General features: G+C 36.4%; 1 long non-coding RNA gene across 2 annotated transcripts; it reads left to right on the forward strand.

Annotated features, from left to right (window-relative positions):
* Window positions 1–54: 54 nt before the first annotated feature.
* On the forward strand, window positions 55–16,009 carry LOC116563201. 2 transcript variants are annotated; one of them, XR_004274277.1, is made up of 3 exons: window positions 55–264; window positions 1,150–1,225; window positions 15,406–16,009. It is a non-coding gene; the product is annotated as an uncharacterized LOC116563201 (long non-coding RNA). The 2 variants fall into 2 exon arrangements; XR_004274278.1 differs by lacking the exons at window positions 55–264; window positions 15,406–16,009 and adding an exon at window positions 8,584–10,261 and having other exon boundaries at window positions 287–1,225.
* The last annotated feature ends 603 nt before the right edge of the window (window positions 16,010–16,612 follow it).

Below are 16,612 nucleotides of genomic sequence, written 5' to 3' on the forward strand. Positions count from 1 at the left end.
GCCATGGGGACGTCGCGGGCAAACTCGCGGCTGCCGGGGTGGGGGAAGGGTGCGGCGGCGGCGGGCGCGGCCCGTGCGGGGGCTCCTCCGCTGCCTCCAACCTCGCCCCGCGCCAGCGCGACCTCTCTATCCCGCAGTTATGCGTCCGGTGTCCCCTCTATTCTGGGTCCCTCCTCTTTGTAGTCCCACTGCCCACCCCAAGGCCCGGCACCCCGCTGCCGCCCGAAATACTTGTTGAATTAATGAAACAAGGCGATCACAAAGGTACCGTAAACCGCTGGGGAGTTCGTCGCCAGGTTCCTTCAATCCCCTTGGCCCTCTTTCCTGTTACTCAAATTTGAAATGGTATGAAAAAGAAACTTGGGGTAAAGAGAACTGCTTCCTTTCCGTTCACCCGACTGTCTTCCAGCTGGGAGGAGCTGGATTTCACTGCTCAGTCCCTGGTTCCTCTGGTGACTCCAGCATCAGCTTGTACCTGGCTTTCCCGTCACGCGCGATGGGTTCTTAGAAAACTGCCAGTCAGGCGAGGGGGACAGTGTTGCCTCCCTTCAGGGAGAAGGGAGTAGCTTCTAAGCGGAGAAGCTGGAACGAAACTCAATGGGACTGATTCCAAATTCCTTCCTTTTCCCACCAAATTCCAAGAGTCATTGATGACAAATTTCTCTCTTCATTTCACAGAGGAAATGATAGGAAAGAATATATGTTTTCCAACTGACACCTGGAGTGATTTGTTTTAAGCACTTGAATTTTGTGTTTGATTTATTTTAGCCACAGAATTCCTTCCTCATACATGGAGTTGACTGCTTTTTATTCTTAAAGTCTTTTATTTGCACTCCGCTTTCATCGCTTTAACGCTCATTTGCTACTTTAATATTCTATCAATTTAATGCTCACCCACATTCCTCCATCCAGGTTCCCTCTGAATTTTATAAAACCATTATGCTGTTTCTTGACAAATTGAGCTTCATAGATGAATTGCAGAGTAACCTGGGATATTAGTTCTAATGAGTGTTTCATAGCTCTCATGTTTGCATGAAGAGAGTGATCATGCCATTTTAACCTGAAACTTTTCATTATTCTGAAAACTCATAGTTATATTTTTTATTCTTGTCTGAATTGAATAGGTCAATGTATTTTTTCTAACCTGAGGAAGGGAAAATGGAACGAGGAATGAAATTTAATGAAATCTCAGGATGCCCAAGATCACTAAGGCTATGTAACATTGGTAAGTACCTCCATGTTCATTATTACTTTAGAGGTTCAGAAATACCCTATATACTCAGCAAGTGTGTCAGGTGTTATTAATAGCTCCTTTCAGAAGATTAGGAAACGCAGGCTTAGAGAGAATGAAGGATATGTCCATGGATTTGTCCATCTACTTGCACTTGAAATGGATGATACATCAAGATATGAACCTAGATCATCGTACTCCAAATCCAGTGTTCTCCAAACATTAAGATTGAGTTGGTTTCTTTAGCAGCCAGGATCTTCCTTAGCAAACTGTAGGTTTCATGTTTTCACACAGAAGAGAGGTGTAGGGGAAGGCTTGTGAAAACATGTGATAAGACACATGCTATAATGGATTTTAGGAAAATTTAAATATAGAATAGGAACACCCCATTCAATTGAATACAAATAAAGGTTTTCATTTCAGGATGAGAGTTAAGATTTTCAATGCAAATACCTGTCCCCTACCCCACAATAAGTAACTGTAAAGACTTGAATTAACCCTGAAATGTCCTTATTATTAGATATTTTCAGGTAAGTTTGTTTTGAAAGCGATGAGACCAGGAAGGCCCCAGTCTAAAGGACAGGACGAGTGTGACCAGGTGCAAAGCTTTCTAAACAGGGCTAGTGAGAGATGACAAGAGAACTTAGTCATGAAAGAAAATTGGAGGACATAGCAAAGTGAGGATAAGATAAAGTGTAACCAGAAATGGTCAAAGGAGAATATAGTGGGCATAAATGGATGAAGAATAAGGATGACCTATGCAAGAAAAGCTAAGGAACCAATTATAGGAAATAAATAATAATCACAGCAATAGTCTAAATCTTTAAAATTTAAAAACCTTCATAACAAAATCATTTCATGGGAAAATTTATAATAGCAATATAGTAAATGAATGTGCAACTTTAACATATGCATGATTATATAAAATAACTTGATGTCTTATCAACAAGGAAATATTTTTATATTTTTTAAAAAGCAAGTTCACAAATTATATATATACAATATAATTTTAAAAACTAAGTATATCCTTATGCATAGAATGTATTTAAAAATTTTTTTAAAAAACAATTATAATCAAATAATCATAGAGTTGTGAGAAACTGTAGAGGAGATACAGTGTAACCCCAGGGGTCCTCAATCCCTGGGCTGTAAACTGGTGCTGGTCAGTAAGGGGCCTGTGAGGAACCTGGCCACACAGCAGGAGGCGAGCAGCAGGCAAACATTATAGCCTGAGCTTTGCCTCCTATTAGATCAGTGGTGACATTAGAGTCTTACAGAAGCCTGAATCCTTGTGAACTGTGCATGCCAGGGATCAAGGCTGCACACTCCTTATAAGAATCTAATGCCTGATGTTCTGATATGGAACAGTTGTGTCCTGAAACCACATCCCCTGGAGCCAAAAAGATTGGGGACTGCTGGCCTAACCTCTTCATTTTATGTGAAGAAACTCAGATCCAAAGAGTTATAATTAGTTTCATTGTTAGTTAATGGAAAAAATTTTCAAAGGAATTTTCTGGGGATGCTTAATATATACATTCTAGTTGAGAAAATAACCATTTGGTAGGAAGATACTCAGTATTTAGAACCAAGATCACCTAGAGCAGCATTATCCAATGGAAACGTAATGCAAACCACTTGTATAATTTTAAATATTCTAGTAGTCAAATTTTAAAAACTAAAAACCAGATGAAGTTAATTTTAATAATATATTTATTTCATCTAATATATCTAAAATATTTCAATACCTAGTCAATATAGAAACTATTGAGATATTTTACGTATTTTTTCATATTAAGTCTTTAAAATGTGATGCATAATTTTTACTTAAAGCTTAATCAGTTCATTCTGGCCATATGTAGGTGCTTCATAGTCAAACATGACTGGGGGCCGTCATATTGGACAGGGAAGCTGGAGAATATGGGTGCCTGGTCAATGTCCTAAAGCCCTTCATTAAAATGTCAAGGGTCATGCAAAGAGAGAGATTCTTAATTGTTTGGCTGTGATTTGAGAGAGATTTTGAAAGAGTCCTGACTCAGCATCCTTACAAATCTGCTCTGGGCTGGAAGAGGCATTAGACATCTGAAGAGAAATGCATACATGTGAGCCCTTAGCCAGGCAGCATGAGGTCTTTCATTGTGTTATGCCTGCTAGGCCTGTCAATCATCACTATCAGGGCTGCTTCTCCTCCTGATGGGAATTTAGAAGCACCAGGTCTCACTTGAGGTTCAGAAAACAAAGCCAAATTCTTTGAAAAATGGCTATCATGATTTTTTAAATTCTCTACTTTTACTTTTTATGGACCCTTAGTGTTTTGACACTGTGGTTTTGAAAATGTCATCCTCTTTTGGATATTAAGGGGAACTAAAGGAGAAAGATTTTTTTTTTTTTTTTTACCATTTTGACCATTGTTGTACAACTATTATCACCCTTCAGCTCCAGAACGTTTTTTAGCTTCCCAAACTGTAACTGTTCTCATTAAACAGTGCTTCTCCCAATGCCCCTTCTCCACCCCTACCCTGGAAATAACCATTCTGCTTTCTGTCACCATAAAGTGGCCTACACTGGGTACTTCATGTAAGAGGAATCATATGGTATTTGTCTTCTTGTGACTGGCTTATTTTACTTAGCATGTCTTCAGCATTCATCCATGTTGTGGCATTGCTTGACTCCTTAAAATTTTATACATTTTAAGGAGACATCAATCAACATATGTTGATTGATATATATTTAAGGATAATATACATTTAGGGAGACATCAATCAACATATGTAAGGTGAGCCTTGGTTCCATCTGGACGTATGGAAAGGCAGGACAACTTGAAGCAGAAAGGGGACTTCCAAGTCATAGGTAGATAAGAGACAAATGGTTGCATTCTTTTGAGTTTCTGAAATTTCCTTCCTTTTTAAGGCTGAATATATTCCATTTCATGCAGACACCCCGTTTTGTTTATCCATTCATCTGTCAACGGACCCTTGAGTTGCTTCCACCTTTTGGCTATGGTGAATAAAGCTGCTAGAGCATGGACATACAAATACTGTCTTTTGAGTCTCTGCTGTTTTGGTGTATATACTCAGAAGTAAAAATCTGGATTATACATTAATGCCATGTTTAATTTTTTGAGGAACTTCTATACTGTTTTCCATAGAGGCTGCAACATTGTACATTCCCACCAGTGATACACAGAAGTTCCAATTCCTCCACATCCTCACCAGCGCTTGTATTTTCTCTGTAGGTTTTACTGATAATAGCCATCCTGGTGGGTATGATGTTCATTCTTACTTTTTAAGAAAAAAAATGTACAATAAAAATATGTAATCAACCAGGTGCGGTAGCTCATGCCACCCACAATCCCAGCACTTTGGGAGGCCAAGGCAGGCGGATCACGAGGTCTGTAGATTGAGACCATCCTGGCCAACATGTTGAAACCCCATCTCTACTGAAATACAAAAAGTTAGCCAGGTGTGGTGGCGTGCACCTGTAGTCTAGTCCCAGCTACTCGGGAGGCTGAGGCAGGGGAATTGCTTGAACCCAGGAGGCAGAGGTTGCACTGGGCCAAGATCACGCTACTGCACTCCAGACTGGTGATGGAGCAAGACTCCATCTCAAAAAAAAAAGTAATAAAATGACAACTATGATTAACATTTTAATGACAATTCTTTTAGACATTTTCCTATGCATGTTGTGTCTCCAGATTTATTTTTACAAATATGAGATCATTCTGTAGTTTTTTTTTTTTTATTTTTTATTTTTTTTTATTTTTTCCCATTTATTTATTTTATTGCATTTTAGGTTTTGGGGAGAAAGATTTTTGTATACTCATGAGCTAAAGTTTTAAAGATGTAATACTTATTTCCTGGAGCCAGTCATGGCTACGACAGTGTTGAAGTGAAAGGTCCCTAGTAGGAAAAACAAACTTGTAACCAGAGAGGAAAGTTGGGCCTGTCTGCTTAATGATCTCTTTTCACTTGAGTCAACTTCTTCTGTGAGCTCAACTCTGCAGAAACCTTTTAGGTCCCTAGCTAATGTGATAGTGAGAAATTATTGGGTCAAAATCTAGGAAAAGGCATGAAGTAGAGAAGTGAGCCCAGCACTAAGCCTGCTTTTGAAATCATTTGATGCTCTGGAAGAAACATCTGCAAAACTGAGCAGCCATTGATAGTCTTTCGAAGCAAAGGGGGCAGAACACAAAGCCTGAGCTCAATAAGTAAATAAATAAATACCCGCTATGTTTAAGCTGGGGCTCCAAAGGACTTTGCCCTCAGGAAAATGGTGAAGTGGAAATAAATCAGTACTTCTACTGACTCGCAGCCAGCTTGGCATCATCTGTAATTTGGGATAACCTCCATCTTTGAACTTAGAATAGGGTCGTACTAGACTGGTAGATTAAGATACCTGGAAGAAGCAAGCAGAAAATTTCTGAAAAATAACTTCTCAAATACAAAGGCCAGAATAAAAAGAAAATAGAAATTCTAAAACTGGAAAAAAAATACTAATAACCAAAAATAAGAACACAATAGATTTGAATAATGATAGATTTGGTACAGGTAAGGGATAACTTGTGAACTGGAAAAACAGAACAGAAGAAAATATCCAGATTGTAGAGAAAAGAAAAATGATAAAATATTTTAGTATGAAGATTTTTTACAACTTTATTAATGGAAGTATTCATTGTTATAAAAGTAAAAATAGATAATATATGTGCAAGTATTTAATACATGCTCTAGCACATAGGGAGGACTCAAAAAGTATTTGTTGAATTTGAAATAAAAAAAAAATAATTTGTTACACAGGTTATCTTAAAAAAAGAAAAAGAAAAAAAATTGTTGATTTTGCGGTAATTTTCGTCATTTTATATAATTTCTGTTTCTTTGCCAAACTTCTCTTTTATTTTTTTGTTTCAACTTTTAAAGCATGTTAATAATAATTTTCTATTTTAGTTTGCATGTTATGATTCCAGACTCTAAAATATTTTTGATCTATTACTGGTGGCTCCTACTCATGTTGTCTTGTTTTCTTTTGTGGGTTTGTAATTTTTGACTATAAGATACTTTTGGGGGGAGCTTTATTTCTGGGACATCTTAGAGGCCAGGATGGAGGCTGAATCTTTTGCTTTTGCATTTGCTTTTGAGAATTGTCTGGGGGCATGACCAACTCCAAACCACTTTACATTAAATTTTTTACAGGAGGTTTTCCAGACAACACAGGTAATGTTATGAATGAAAAATAAGTGTTAGAGTCAGCTTATCAAACACATTTCCAAAACATTTTTTCTTTCCTTTTCTTAGTTTTTCTTCACCCAGTGCCGAAGTCAAAATAGGCATGTTTTCTACTGTTCAATGTTTCTGTCTTTTAAAAAAAATCAGCTTTTTCTTTTAAAACAGTTTTAGATTTACAGAAAACATATGAGCATAATACAGAGGGCTTCCATCTACCCCACATCCAGTAGCCTCTATTATTAACATCTTACATATGTATAGTCTATTTGTTATAATTAATAAACTGATACTGATAATATTAACTAGAGTTCATACTTTATTCAGATTTTCTTAGTTTTTGCCTAACGTTCTTTCGGTTGCAGGATCCCATCCAGGACAACACACTAAAAAGTGGTCGTGTTTCCTTAGGTACCTCATGGCTGTGTCAGTTCCCAAGAGTTTTTAAATGATCTTGGTAGTTTTAAAGAGAGCTGTTTAGGTATTTTCTGGAATGTCCCTTAATTGAAATTTGTCTGCAGTGTTTCTCATGATTAGATGGAAAGAAACTCACAGAAATTAACCGTTTTCATCACATTGTATCAAGGGTACATACTATCAACTTGATTTACGACTGTTGATGTTGACCTTGATCATCAGGTTGAGATGGTGTTTGTCAGCTCTCTCCACTGTAAAGTTACTCTTTCCCCTCTTCCATACTGTACTTTTTGAATGGAAGTCATTGTGTGCAGCACACACTTAATGAGTAGGGAGTTATTCTTCTCCTTCTGCAGGGTAAAGTGCATATATCAATTATTTGGCATTCTGCCTGGAAGATTTGTCTCAGCTCCCACATTTATTTATATCAGTATCGACTCATGGATATTTATTGTATACTTTGAGTTATAATCCAAGGCTACTTTGTTTGAGAAACTGAAAAAATTTAGTTTCTCAAATTATTTCAGCTGTGATCATTGGGAGTTCTTCCAGTTGGCTCCCATATTCCTTTGACATACTCTCATCATTGTGGGATTATAGTTTTTGAGAACTTCACTGCTTTCTAGCATTATAAGATGTTCTAGTCTCATCTTGACATCCATATATATTTCCTGCTCCTACAACCAGCTGTTTCTTCAGGGAGCCCTTATTAACAATGAATTAGAAACCAGTATCTGGGCAGTAGGAATGCTCCTTACTACTTGGTTATTCTTGTTCCTAAACCCTCTCAGCTGACAGAACAAGGAAATACATTTGTGTAATAGTGATCCTTGTATATACAAATAACTATAAATATTTCTATATGCAATCATTTGTATCTAAACAAACATGAGTTTATGTAAGCTAAACATGAGTTCACACTGATACCTCTAACCCTGTTACGCAGATTGTGCTAGCTTCTTCCCCTTACTTATCTGTAAATTCCTACCCCAATGGTAAAAACTGGCTCCCATCATCCACCATTCATTTACTTAACTGCACAACTGCAGTGTAGGTGTATAACAGTATCAGAATTGTTAATCCGTACCATGTGGAAAAGGACATTATCAATTAGAGTACAGTCTGTATATATAGTAAATTTTGCCTTTACCCTCAACAGATTTCACTCATTTCCAAAGTTACTTAAATCCTTTTCGTCTTCCTCTTCTAGTGAAGTTGTTTTACAAATCTATAATACAGTTAGGATGTTTTGTCACATTGTCCATTCTCTTTTGGGATTTTCCAGCCTCCTAAATGTATTTTAAAATTTGCATACACTAAGATTCACTATTTGTGCCTCATTTACTTTTTTTCTTTTTCTTTTATTTCTGTCTTTTTTTTTTTTTTTTTTTTTTTTTATGAGACAGGGTCTTGCTCTGTTGCCCAGGCTGGAGTGCAGCGGTATGATGTCAGCCCACTGCAGTCTTCACCCCCTGGGCTCAGACAATCCTCCAACCACAGCCTCCTGAGTAGCTGGGACCACAGGCATTGGCCACCACGCTCAGCTGATTTTGTTTATTTTCTGTAGAGACAGGTCTCTCTGTGATGTCCATGCTTGTCTTGAACTCCTGAGATCAAGTGATTCTCCTGCCTCAGCCTCCCAGAGCTTTGGGATTACAGGTATGAGCCACTGTGTCTGGTCTCACTTACTTTTATAGTGAAGGTAGCCTTTTGGAATTCCAGTTGTATGCAGAAGTCTGCTGGAATCCCAACCTGAGCTGGTCTTGGGCTTGATACCCTATCTCGTTCTGCATGTAGCCACCACAAGGTAAGCAGAAACATTCAGAGCAAAAGCTTCTTTTAGCATGCACTCCCTTGTTGGGGTTCCTCTTCTCACTTTGGTTATGAAATCTATTGATTTTATTATTTCATTCCAACTCAGTAAGATGTTCACATTTTTAATAATGTTTTACTTGTTTCAGATTGTTCAGAGTATCTAATCAAACATGCTGCCAGAAATGGAAGTTCTTTTTACATTATTTAACTTTAAAAAAATATTTTCTATAAATGTCTTTTAAGTTTCCTCAGCTCTTTAGTTTTAGAAACAGAAAGGGGAAAATTATGAATTAGTTAAATAAGTAATGATTCAAGATCAGATTCTATCTGTTATAAATAGTGATGTTAGAGAAAAATTAAAGAATACAATATAGCCACTTATAAAATAAGAGAACATGTCTTTAAAATATATTTAGAATAAGGATTTTGTATTAGGAAATTGAACTGTTATTTTTGTTGTTATTATTTAATTTTACTGAAATGACTTCCATGAACTGAGAATTACTTTCTGTATATCTCTTGAGTGTCATGTATTCTGGTTACCCTATAAACAATGTTAGTATGAGGTTGGCAGAATAAAACTGAGCTAGAAATACATGAGCAAATGCTTCAAACAAATGTTAATAAATAAACATTCTGTCATTACCATGAGACTGCAGCACCTGTTTTAGAGAGATACCAATGTTTTATCCATTTTAGTGTTAGCCTTCAATGATCATGTGGAACAACATGGAGGTTGAAGAAAAATGACTCTCAGTATCCTCATTACTTAGGTTTGTGCTGTAAGACCACTTATCATGTTGCCACTATTAGGCCTTCTTTTTGTTTTTAGTATAAAGCATTTTAGCATTGTTGCTGCTGCTGTTGAATATATGTTGTAATACCTGTCATAAAACATTATTCTAGGACACATCTAAGGAACATGAGATTGCCACATACAGTAGAAAATAACAACAACAATTTTCTCTTTTCCTTTTCCCAGGCTAAGATTATAAAACTCTTAGACATGTCTCAGATGCTTACACAGGAAACCTAGTTCATAGTGTCCTCACATGGACATTTATTCTTCATATGCTTGCATTTTAAAGTGCAATGATTCTGTATAAGCCTTGTTAGAAAACAACATTTGATAATTTAAGGGAGTTATTTTCTCTAAAGGGAGATTTACATGATTTTGTTGGAACATTTCAGAATGTTACCTGAAAAGCATGCCTATCTTCAGTCTGCAGCGACCTCAACATCCAGAAACTCAACTCTGAAAGTTTGTAAATTGCTTTGTAAAGGGGGCATCAGTCTCATTATCACAGACTTGTGTTAAAATTCAGTATGCAGTCCTATTTCTGAACTGACTGGGAGAACTTCCTCGGCTTGACATAAATCCTCAGATGATAGAGACTAATCATTGCAAAAAGAAACCACATTTCCTTTATTTCTCTTTTCATGATTAAATGTTTCAGTTGCTTTTTCTCATTTTAAGTAAGTATAAGTCACTTGCCCATTGATAGCTGAATTAAGTTTGTAAACCATGAAGGAAAGGAAAATGTTCATTCATCTTACTTAATCTTCCTTTTCATTCCAGTAGTGATTAAAAAAGAATCAATAGCACTAAGCTCTCCCAGGCAGAAAAAGTATTTAATTTCATTGTACATCTTTTAAAATTGTGATTTTTTTTTCTTTTATTGAATCTTCCTTTTTCTTTGAACATACAATGTGACAAAGCAACTATACAAATGTTTTATTTCTAAGAAATCCAGCTGAGCATTGTAGAAAGAATATGGACTCTGCATTCAGATAACAAGAGTTTGAATCCCAACTCTGCCTTTTAATAGCTAAATGGCTATGGCTAATTTATTTGCCATCATGAAAAATTAGTTCACTCATTTCTATAGCGGGGAATAGCAATACTTATAGGACTGTAGTAAATATTAAATTGGGTCTGTTATGTATATAACACACCTACCACGTAACATCATTGTTGTTATTGCTACTGTTACTATTATTTATCATATAACTATTTTGTTGTTTTAAAAAATATCCAGGGAGAAAAAGTATATGGACACTTTTAGAAACAAATTAGCCAGAACAAACTGTAACGATAAAGATCTTACTCAGAAGACACTTGAATGGTATATATTGAATAGTGATAAAGGGGAAGGGAAAAGATGATTAAATTAATTGATTGCTAAAGTATTTTTTTCCCAGTTAAAAGCTAAAACTAAGGGGTTAAGTGAAGACTTTCCACATGTATGAATTTTATTTATTCACTCATTCATTTATTCAAAACTGCATATTTATGTAACATGAACTATATGCTGGGCATTGTGGAATAAGAAAGATCAAGAGTTAGGAGCATGCAAAGAGAATTGCATCTAAATAATTATAGTACTTTTTCAAATGACAAGATTACAAAAAGATGTTCACTGTCATCAATAATTAAATCATACAAATTAACAAAATTATAAGATACTTTCTCTCATAGGATTTAGAAAAATTAGAATGACTAGTAACATTTAAAATTGGAAAAGATGTAAGCATACTCTCATCCATTGTTTGGACGTGTGTAAATTAATACAATTATTTTTGGTAATATTTGAGTGACTTGAAAATCTTGATCTAAATTTAAAACGTTCATAGCCAGCAATTCTCTCTCTAGAGAGATAGAGAAAGGGAGAGAGACAGAGAGGTTTTGCAGTGTTGTTTATAATCACATAAAAGGGAAGGAGAAGTGCAGCAGAATAGTGTATTTCTATGTTTACACTCACATGTCTGTTGTTAGAGGACCTCAGTCACATGAACCTCTCCATAAGGCTAATTGAGCACCCTTATGCCATGGCAGCTGATTTCTCACAAAGAAAGTCATGTAAGAGAGAAAGATAGATGCTGCCACCACACACAAAAAATGATATGTGAGGCAATGCATATGTTAATTAACTTAATTCAGTCATTCCACAATATATACACATTTAAAGAACATGTTGTATATGGTAAATATATACAATTTTTATTTGTATTTAAAAACTAATTAAAAAATAAAGCTACAGTACCTTTTAGACCTAGTCTCAGATATCACACAGTATCATTTCTACAATCTTGTGTTAATTAGCACAGAATCCCCAAATCCAGCCTAAGCTCAAGAGGTGGCAAATTAGGCTTCAGTTTTTGGAGGGAGGAGCATTGAATAATCTGTGGACATATTTAAAAACTATTCCACTTTGTTGTCTGGCTACAAATTATATACATTCTTTATATATTGGAAATATATTCACCCTCTTCCATACCAACTCCTAGTGCCACGTCTTAATTTTTTGCAACATCAGCTAAAAGTCTAGAAATTTGTCATCTGAATCAGACCTAAATGTGAATCCAGCTTCTCTAGTATTGTTTCTTAAATGCAGCTCCTTGAGTACAGTTCCTTTTATCTCAAGCCTTTTGGGCTAAAGAGGCAAGTTACCCACATACTCATCCAACATGCATAAGATAACTGTAAACAATCCTGTTCAAATAGTGGAAAAATGGGAAGCCTAAAGCAATCACTGGTCCATAGCAATTCTGAAATCCACCCAGGCTCATGTTCAGTCGTTTTTGATTCTAACTCAAGGAAATTCCTAGGAATCATTCTCCATGGCTCTTGGCTGTACCCTGTGGGTTATTGGTTTCCTCCTCTGATTGATTTTCCCTTTCCCTTGAAAGGTACCCTGTTTTGGAGCTGTGCATTTTTCTCAGGAAAACTTTGGAATTTCAAATGCCTCTTTTTGTTGTGTACTATCTCTGTTCCCTTCAGTCTAAGCTGATGGTATTTCTGTCAATATCATTTTTTAAAGAAACTTTCTGAATCTCCTGTGAACCTTATTCAAGCTCACTTCATTAGACAAAAGCCATACCCCAAAATATTTTCAAGGAAAGTTCTTCTGTACTTTAGGCTTCTGCTGAACTGTGGAAGGACAATACCCTTAAGCTTATTGAAAGCTCTGTTGTTTCACCGAATGGTTCTCACAGGCACTATCTTACATCTTTCTGTTGTTGTAAACAAAGTATTTTACAGTCACACCGTCATCTTCATCTCTGGACCATATTTCCCATCAGTGCCCTGAATTTGACTTTTGCTGGGAAACCATGACTTTATTTTAGGCATGTTTGCCATCTAGAGAGGCTGGAGATTTTCAAAACCATTATGGCTTCTCACATTTAGCAATTCTTCTTTTAGTTTATCTCCTTTCTCTCACATTAAGTATCAAGAAGAAACCAGGTAAAATCTTCAGTACTTTGCCTGGCTGTCTCCTTAGGTAGATCACTCAGTACATTAGGTACGTCGTCTACTTTCCGCATTACTACAGATGATAGTATTGTGAAAACACATCCCATGTATCCCTTTTCTTCAGGTTCCAATAAGCTTTTTCTTACTTTTCTTGAAGATTTTACCATTAGCTTTCCTTTAGTCATCAGGCTTCTATTAACAGTTTCATTATCCTTTTTCTAATATTCTCCCTTAAAGCCTTTGCAGCTTTTGCCCACATCTGTTTCCAAAGCCATTTCCACAGTTTTATGTATTTATTATGATAGTACCTATTTTTGAGTATCAAATCTGTATCAGTTATTTACTGCTTTGTAACAAATTACTCCAAAACATAGGTTAGGCATCAGGGAGCAGCTTATGTGGGTAGTTTTGCCTCAGGATCTCTCATGAGATTACAGTCAACATGTCAGTAAGGGCTACAGTCACCTGAAGGCTTGAATGAGGTCAGAGGATCCACTTCCAAGATGGCTCATTCACATATACATTGGCAAAGGGCCACAGTTCTTCACTGGCTATTAACAGGAAGCCTCCATTCCTTGCTATATTGGCTTTTCCTTAAGTCTACTTGAATGTTCTCATGACATGGAAGGAAGTTGGCTCCCCCAAGAGTAAGTGATGTGGGAGAGAAAGTAAGGATTGAGCCACAATGTCTTTTATGATCTAGTCTCAGAAGTCATACACTATAGCTTCTGCCACATTCTAACCATTAAAAGTGAGTCATTATGTTCAGCTCACACTCAGGAGAGGGCAGTTAGGTTCTATCCTTTGGAGGATGGACTATCAAGAAATTAGTGGACTTATTTTCAGAATGTGTGTGTGTGTTTTTTTTTTTTATTTTACTCTTTAAGTTCTGGGATACATGTGCAGAACGTGCAGATTTGTTACATAGGTTCACATGTGCCATAGTGGTTTGCTGCACTTATCATCCCATCATCTAGGTTTTAAGCCTCACATCCATTGGGTATTTGTCCTAATGCTCTCCCTCCTTTGCCCTCCACCCCTATACAGGCCCCAGTGAGTGATGTTCCCCTCCTTGTGTCCGTGTGTTCTCATTGTTCAGTTCCCACTTACGAGTGAGAACATGTGGTGTTTGGTTTTCTGTTCTTGTATTAGTTTGCTGAGAATGATGGCTTCCAGCTTCATCCATGTCCCTGCAAAGGACTTGAACTCACAGAATATGTTTTAAAACCACTGCAACACCCATTAGAAAGTGAATATACAAATATTCACTTAGAAAATGTTGATATATTATTCTGTCAAAACACAAAGCAAGTTTTATAACTATATGTATAGCATGACTATATGTTTGGAGAAAAAGCAATGTAACCTTGAATATGTGGGTCAAAGCATAAAAAGTTTTTGAAACCTACAGACGTAAATGTTGGTAATTCTTACAGAGTTATGATAGGCAGTTTGGAATGAGCCTAGTGGGACATAAGAGAAGAAGAATGAGTTTTACATATTACTTTTAAAAAGAGGTAGAATTTATGCATTTTGACTTTCTACTTGTGTTTTTCCATATTTTCAAACTTTCTAAAATAAGCATGTGTAGCTCACCCAATTAACAATTGTGCTTACCAGGAGAGAATGTTTATTTAGCTATAAATGTTGAATTGAGATTGGAGGAGAATGGATATGAGGGCATGACCCATCTGAAGTCCCAAGATAATAATCAAGTGTCAAAGAGAAAAATCATTTTGTTACTACTGAACATCTGATTTGTTCAAAGTAGATAAAATCAGCCATGTAAATTATGCAAAAAACATAACTTCAGTTCTATTTACTACAGAGTAAATGTTGACAAGATTTTAAGATAGAATATAAAACAAAGGACTTCTGGTCAAAATGGAAGTATGGCAGACTGAAGCATAATTTACCTACTCTTCCCTCCTGAAACTCCACTACAATGTTAGTAAAGGCTGTGCACACACATACATGCGCACACACATTTAAGAGAGTGAAAGAGAGACAGAGAGAGAGAGAAAGAGAACAGAAAAGAGGACAACAACAATATAATTTTGACTGCTGGAAAGCTGATGGATGAGTGGTAACTTGGCTTTGCAGATCAGAAGAATCTGAAATAGAAGCCCATGAGGGTGAAAGCCAGGGATTTCCAGAAACAGTCTTGGGAATTGAAAGCACCGGGTACTTCAGAATGGAAGGGGCACAAGTAGAGAAGAACACAAGAGGATTGATTTAAAGTCTACTTAGGACACAGTTTATTTCCCAGATCCTCTCTGCAGCAACTGGAGAGTATCCACTCTCCAGTCAGGCAACTTTCTCTTTCTGACCTTGGCAGAAAATTAGATCTGGAGATGTCAAACCAGAGAACTCTGGACTTAGACATTAGGTAGAGTGGAGAATAAGAATACTATACCAAAAACAGGGAAAGTAACTGAAAGTCTTTATTCTAAACAATCTCTTTCATGGCTCAGCTTTAGAATTCTGGCATCCATATTTAAAGGCAGGGGATTGGTGGATTCCTTTAGGAAGGAAATGATCAGCCCAAGAGGAAAGCAAAGCAAAGCGAAGCAAACAAAACAAAACAAAACGTGACAGTTGGGGAGTCCTTCGATGAAACAGGACTGAATTATTCTTCAGTGAAGCCCTGTCTTCAATAAGCACTAGTCTCTCACACACACACAAATGTAAGGCTTCTCTCTCCTTGTTGTTATTATTTTTTTTAATTTCAGAAATGAGGATCTCACTAGTACTATCTCTGTTTTCTTCAGTCTCAAGTGATCCTGGGCTCAAGTGATCCTCCCACCTCAGCCTCGCAAGTGGCTAGGATTACAGGTGCATGCCACTGCACCTGGCTGGGCTTCTCTCTTAATATGAGCCAAAATAAGAATGACAAGAGATTTCAGAAAAATTTTTAACATCAGAAAGGCCGAAACAAAGAAAAAGGTAACACGAACAAAACAAACCATGTAGGAAGTAGAAGAAAAAAACATGTATTTATCATCAGTGAAATAAGAAAAGATATTACATCCATGAAACACACAAAAAAAGTTATAAAAAGCAATATTTGAAAAACAAAATAAAGGCCTTAGACATTTTAAAATGTGATGCAAGAAACAAAAATTTAAATGTTCTATGAAAAGAGTTAAGAAAATGTCTTAAAAATATAGAACAACAACAAGAAGATGTAACATAAGAGAGAAAACATACAGTCTACATGTGTATCATTTGAATAATATAAATACCTGAAAAAAAACAGAGCAAATGGAGGGGAAAATTGCCAAATAAATAATGCAATATTTTTCAGAATGAAAGGACGTATTTCCAGATTGAATGAATCCCACCAACTACTCAGCATCCCACATTAAAGTAGACTCATGCAGGAGTACATCATCACGAAATTTTGGAACACTGGGAACATGTAGACCTTAGACACATCCTGACTGTTTTAAAAAGCTTACAAAGGATTGAAAATCAGAATGTCATCAGACTTCTTACAGCAAGTTAAACTGCAGAAAAATGGAGCAATGTCTTCAAAGTTCTTAGAGAAAATTGTTTCCAAACTCTAATCTGTACCCTAACAACTAATATAGTTTGAAGTTAGAATAAGGACAGTTTCAGACAAGCAAGATCCCAGCAAATTTACGTTCTATGCATCATTTCTCAGAAAGCTAAAGGAGG

Source organism: Sapajus apella, unplaced genomic scaffold (assembly GCF_009761245.1).
Source record: "Sapajus apella isolate SASKATOON/1434 unplaced genomic scaffold, GSC_monkey_1.0 scaffold34, whole genome shotgun sequence".
Classification (NCBI taxonomy): domain Eukaryota; kingdom Metazoa; phylum Chordata; class Mammalia; order Primates; family Cebidae; genus Sapajus; species Sapajus apella.